This window comes from Ursus americanus, chromosome 3 (genome assembly GCF_024610735.1).
Source record: "Ursus americanus isolate L20-20 chromosome 3, mUrsAme1.1.p, whole genome shotgun sequence".
Lineage (NCBI taxonomy): Eukaryota > Metazoa > Chordata > Mammalia > Carnivora > Ursidae > Ursus > Ursus americanus.
This window is the reverse complement of record NC_142129.1, coordinates 59255758-59262686: the sequence shown is the minus strand read 5'-3', so window position 1 is coordinate 59262686 and position 6929 is coordinate 59255758.

Sequence of the window (6929 nt, the reverse complement as noted above, 5' to 3'; positions counted from 1 at the left end):
AATGTTTTCACTTAGTAATATGCACTTAAAGTTTATCCATGTCTTTTCATGCCTTTTAGATCATCTCTGTTTAACAATGAGTAATATTAAATTATCTGAATGTACTACGGTTTATACATCCATTCTCTTACCGAGGACATCGTGGTGCTCCCAGTTTTTGGCAATTAAAAACAAAGCTGCTGTAAACATCCATGTGTAGTGTTTGTGTGGACATGTTTTTAATTCTTTACTGTCTATACTGAAATGAAAAATTGCTAGATGGTATTGTATGTTTCGTTTTGTAAGAAACTACCGAACTGTCTTCCAAAGTGGCTAATTTTGTATTCCCACTAGCAATGAAGGAGATTTCTTGTTGCTCCACATTCTTGTCAGCACTTAGTGTTGTCAGTATTCTGGATTTTGGCCCATTGTAATAGGTGTTTGGGCATACTTCATTGCTGTTTGAATTTGCACTTCTCTGCTGACATATGATATGGAGTATCTTTTCATATGCTTCTCATCTGTGAGTTCTTTGCTTATTTTTAAATTGGGTAATTTTCTTATTGAGTTTTAAGGGTCATTTAGGTATTTTGGATTACATCCATTTAGCTGATGTGTCACTTGCAAATATTTTCTCAGTCTATCACTTGTTTTATATTTTATTTTTTTATTTAAATTCAATTAACATATAGTATATTATTAGTTTCAGAGGGTGAGTTCATTGATTCATCAGTTGCACGTAATACCCAGTGCTCATCATACCATGTGTCCTCCTTAATATCCATTACCCAGTTACTCCATTCCCCCTAGGGGATAAAGGGGGTTATCACCACAATTGTGCCACTTGCTGGGGCCCTCCTTGGAGAGCAGTCTCCTGACCACGCCTTGGTTCATGGTTTATGGGAACAAGGAGCTGAAAGCCCATTCCTGGGCTCATGGATAGCAGCCGGCTTCCCCACCCTGAAGCCTGTGAATTCTGCTGCACCCAGGCACCCCAGTTCTTTCTGTGACCCCTGGGATCCTGAGCCCACTTTCCCACCTAGTATTCTTCCCTGCTTAACCACCTGAGTGCCTTTCAGGCAGGGATGTCCCTGACCAAAGCAGACTTCTAAAAGTTCTGATTTCGCACTCTGCTGCTGTATCACTTTGTGGTAGCCAACTGACAAAGGCTTTGTTCAAGCACCATTTGTTGGAAAGGCTAACTTTGCTCCATTCTATTCTGTTCCTGTGTCAAAGATCTGATGACTATATTTATATGGGTCTATATCTGGGCTCTCTGTTGTTCCATTGATCAGTCTATTCTTTCACCATTATTAAACTGTCTTAATTATTGTAATTTTATAGGAAGTATTGAAGTTGTGTAGTGTCAGTCTTCCAACTCTGTTCTCCTTCAATTTGGGATGCCTATTCTGAGTCACTTGTGTCTCCAGATAAACTTTAGAATCAGTCTGTCAGTATTCACGAAATAACTTACTGGGATTTTGATTAGGATTGATCTATAGATCAAGTTGGGAACTACTGCCATCTTGATCATATCAAGGCTTCCTATCCATGAATATGGAATATCTCTCCATTTACATAATTTGCCTTTGATATCTTTGATCCAAATCTTGTAGTAGTCTTCATAAAAATTTTATACATATTTTGTATATATATACCTAATTATCTCATTATGGAAGGTGCTAGTTAAAATGGTACTGTGTTTTTAATTTCAAATTCCATTTGTTATTACTTGTATATATGAAAGTGATAGAGCTTTTTATATTAATCTAACCTACAATCTTGCTATAATTGGTTATTAGTACCAGAGCTTTCTGCCCCCCCACCCCCACCCCGCCATTGATTCTTTCGGATATCCTACATAAATAATTATATCATCTGCAAACAAAGACAGCTTTGTTTCTTTCTTCCCAATCTGATTATCTTTTTTTTTCTCCTTTTCTTTTTGTACTTGGTAGGACATTCTATATGATATTGCAAAGGACTGAAAGAGGATGTTCTTTTCATGTACCTGATCTTAGTGATGAAGCTGTGAGTTTGTCACCATTATATACTGTGTAAGCTGTAAGTTTTTTCTAGGCATCTGTTATCCAGTTCAAGAAGTCCCCTATATTCCTACCATACAAAGAGTTTTTATTGTATCATAATGGAGATAGGATTTTGTCAAAATCTTTTCCTGCCTCCTTCTGCCTCCTTTAGATTTTGTTCTTTTTTTCTGGTTTCCAAAGTTAGAAATTTAGATGATTGATTTTTAAACTTCTTCATTGTAATATGTGCATTTAATGCTATAAATTCCCCTCCAAGCATTGCTTTCACATTATCCCACAAATTTCAATGTTATATTCTCATTTAGGTCAAAATACAGTAAAGTTTTTCTTGAGATTTATTTTGACCCATGACTTATTTAGAAGTGTGTTGTTTAATCTCCAGATATTTTAGGATTTTCCAGTAATATTTCTGTTACTGATGTCTAGTTTAATTCTACTCTGGTTTGAGAGCAGACATTGTATGATTTCTCTTGTTTTTAATTGTTAAGGTATGTTTATGACCTAGAATGTGGTCTGTCTTGAAGAATATTCTATGTGAGTTTATAAAGAATATGTACTCTGCTAATTTACAGATAATTTATAGATAAATTAGATATATTACTCTATATGTGACAATTTTATCCAGATAATTGATGATGTTGAATCAAACTGTACTTACTGATTTTCTGTCTACTGGATCTGTCCATTTAAGACAAAGGTGTATTGAAGCCCACAACTATGACCGTGGAAATACCAATTTTTCCTTGCATTTCTATCAGGTTCTGCCTCATGTATTTTGATGCTAATAATTCTTATGCGTTCTTTGAGAATTGACCTTTTTATCACTATTTAATGCACTATTTATCTCTAATAACTTTCCTTGAAGTCTGCTGTGTCTGTGATTAATATAGCTCTTTCTGATTTCTTTTGATTAGAGTCAACATGCTATATTTCTTCATTTTTTTGATGCAGAAAATATTTATTAAATGACTTATTTTTAGCTAGTACAGGAGATATGATGACTAACAAAACTGTTGTTGTTGTTTTCATGAAGCTAAGACTTTTTTGGAAAAGACAGGTAAACTCATATAGGAAATGTATGACAGAGGGAGAAAGCAATGATTTCAGAACTCGTACTGGCTTTTGAAGAAGCCCTACAGCTAAGAAAGCAGAAGTTAAAATCCAGGAAGAATCTAGACTAATAGAGACCTAAACCCAATTACATTTCATAGGCTCTGTGAATGAACACCAGAGAAGGGATTTGAGACTGCAGTGATATTTTAACTCCATATGGAAACTGGACTAGATCCCAGGATGAGAGTATAAGAATCAGTGTGAACAAAATTCATATGGGTTAGAGATATTAATAAAGCCAAATTCTACGTAAGACACTGTTGCTCAGAAAAAGAATTACACATTAAGGAATTTTTTGCACTGTTAATATTTTCTCTGCAAATACGAAAAAGTGCTGATGAACCTTTTTGTGAGTTGCTCATTTTCATTTCTGCTCATTTGCCTTGTCTCCCAGTTATATGAGACTTCGTTTTTTTTTTTTAACCTTTACATTTTCTAGGTGAATTGTTCATCAGCACTTTTTCATATTTGCCTCCTCCAAGAAGGGAAATACAGCTTTGAAAAATTGTTTAGAGTAGTTGTTAAAAGATATGATGTGATAGGAAAACTAAAGTCCACACTATTTTCAATAAACATTTTCAGAATCAATGAAAATGTAGATCTTTTATATCAGTTTCTCTTTTTTTTATTGAGGTATAATTGATACATGAGTTTCAGGTGTACAACATAGTGATTCAGTTTGTATATATTGAAAAATGATCACAATAGGTCCACTTAATATCCATCACCATACTGAAAAATTGTTTTCTTGTGATGAAAACCTTCAAAATAAACTATTGTAGTTACTTTCAAATAGGCAATACATAATTAACTATAGGCACCATGTTGTACATTAAATCCATATGACATTTATAACTGGAAACTTGTACCTTTTGATACATTTCAGCTTTTCACCCCTTCTTCCCCATACTCCACTCTGGTACCCACCAAATTGTTCTCTGTAGCTGTGAGCTTGGGGAGTTTTGTGTTTTTCTTTGTAGTAGTTTCAAAATATAAGTGAGATCATATGGTATTGATTTGTGTGTGTGTGACTTCACTTAGCATAATGCCCTCAAGTTCCATTCATGTTGTTGCAAATGGCAAAATTTCTTTGTTTAATGACTGAATAATATTCCATTGTGCAGGTGTGTTTACACACATACCACATCTTCTTTATCCATTTATGGACATTTAGGTTGTTTCCATGTCTTGGATACTGTACATAATACTGCAAAGAACATGGGGATGCATATATCTTTTTGAATTAGTGTTTTCATTGCTTGGGATAAATACCCAGAAGTGGATTGCTAGGTCATATATTCTATTTTTAACTTTTTGAGGAATCTTGATACTATTTTCCATACTGGTTGCACCAATTTACATTCCCAGCAACAGCACACAGAGGTTCACTTTCTTCCATGTACTTGCCAACATTTGTTATTTCTTTTCTCTTTGATTATTGCCATTTTAACAGGTGTGAGGTAAGAACTCATTGTGGTTTTGATTTATCAGCATTTCCTTGGTGATTAGTGTGATGCTCCATATTTTTTCATGTTCCTATTAGTCATATGTGTGTCATCTTTTGAAAAATGTTTTTCAGATTCTGTGCCCATTTTTTTAAATTAGATTGTCTTATGCTATTGAATTGTATGAGTTCTGTATATATTTTGAATAATAAGCTATTATTGAATATATGGCTTGCAATTAGTCTCACCAATTCAGTAGGTTGCCTTTTTATTTTACTGGTTTCCTTCATTGAGCAGAAGCTTTTTCATTTTATGTGGTCCCACCTGCTTATTTTTGCTTTTGTTGCAAAAAACAAAAAACACCAAGACTGATGTCAGGTAGCTTACCACCTATGTTTTCTTCAGGGAGTTTTATGGTTTCAGGTCTTAACATTAATGTCTTGAATTCATTTTGAGTTAATAGCTGTGCATGATGCAAGATAGTGATCCACACTTATTCTTTTGCATGTGTCTGGTTTTCCCCCTAACCATTTATTGAAGAGACTGTTCTTTCCCTATTGTATATGCTTCTCTCCTTTATCATAAATTAAGTGCATGTATATCTGTGGGTTTATTTCTGGCCTCTCTATTCTGTTCATTTGATGTGTATGTGTGTGCTCACAATACCATACTGCTTTGATTACTATGGCTTTGTAATATAGTTTGAAATCAGGGAGCAGCTGATTGTTTTTCTTCCTCAAGATTACTTTGCCTATTTGTGGGTCTTCCATGGGTTCATACAAATTGTAGGAATGTTTGTTTTATTTCTGTTAAAAAAAAAAAGTCATTGAAATTTTGATAAGGATTATATTGAATCTGTAGATTGTTCAGGGTGGTATGGACCATTTAGCAATGTTAATTCTTCTAATCCATTAGCATGGAATGTTTTTCCATTATTTGTGTTGTCTTAAAGTTTTCAGTATGGATATCTTTCACCCCCTTGGTTAAATTTATTCTTATCTGTTTTGTTCTTTTTGATACAATTGAAAATTGGATGGTTTTAAGTTCTCTTGCAGAAAGTTCATTATTAGAGTACAGAAACAAAACTGATTTTAATGCATTGATTTTGTATTCAACTGTACTGAATTTGTTGATTAGTTGTAACAGGTGTGAGTGTGTGTGTTCATAGAGTCTTTAGGGTTTGCTCTATATAATATACCATCTGCAAAGAGTGTTTACCTCTTTCTTTATAATTTGGATGCCTTTTCTTTCCTAATTGTTTTGGGTATGACTTCCAATACTATGTTGACTAAAAATGGCAACTGTGCACCTTCATCTTATATTTCTGATCTTAGAGGCAAAGCTTTTAGTTTTTTCCATTGATTATGACATTAGTTGTGAGCTTGTCATAGTTGGTCTTTATTATGTTGAGGTACATTCCTTCTATACCCACTTTATTCAGAGTTTTTATCATAAATGGATGTTGAATTTTGTTAAATGCTTTTTTTTTTGAGATTATCATATGCTTTTTATTCTTTTTTGAAATGTGGTATCAGGTTAATTGATTTGCTGATAATGAATCATCTTTGCATCCCCGGAATAAATTCCACTTGATTATGGTATCAGATCCTTTAATGTATTGTTGAATTCCATTTACTAATATTTTGTTGAGGATTTTTGCATCTGTTTTCATCACAGATATTGACCTATAATGTTCTTTTCTTGTGGTATCCTTCTCTGGCTTTGTTACCAGTATTATGTTGGCTTTGTATATTTAATTTGGAAGTGTTTGCTTCCATGTTTTGAAAAGGTTTGAGAAGGATTGGTATGTTGTTGGAATGTTTTATAGAACTTACCAGTGAAGCCATCTATTCCTGAACTTTTGTTTGTGGGGAGATTTTTAATTACTGATTAAATCCTCTTACTAGTAATTGGTCCATTCCCATGTTTTATTTCTTTATGATTCAGCGATAGTAGCCTGTATGTTTCTAGGAATCTATTTCTTCTAGATTGTCAAAATTATTGAGGAATAGTTATTCGTTGTACACTGTTCTTATTATTTGTATTTCTGTAGTCACAGTTGTAAAGTCTCTTGTTTCTGGTTTTATTTAAGTCCTCTCTTTTTCCTTGTTAGTCTAGCTCAAAACCTGTTAATTTTATTTTTTCAAAGAACCAGGTTCTAGTTTCAGTGACTTATAATATCTATTGTCTTCATAAGTCTGTATTTCCACTCTGATCTTTATTTTCTTATTTTAGTGTACTTCATATTTAGTGATTTCTTTTAGACAACATATAGTTGAGTTTTGCTTTTTATTCACACTGACAATCTGTTTTTTAATTTGTACATTTAGACCACTAACGCTCA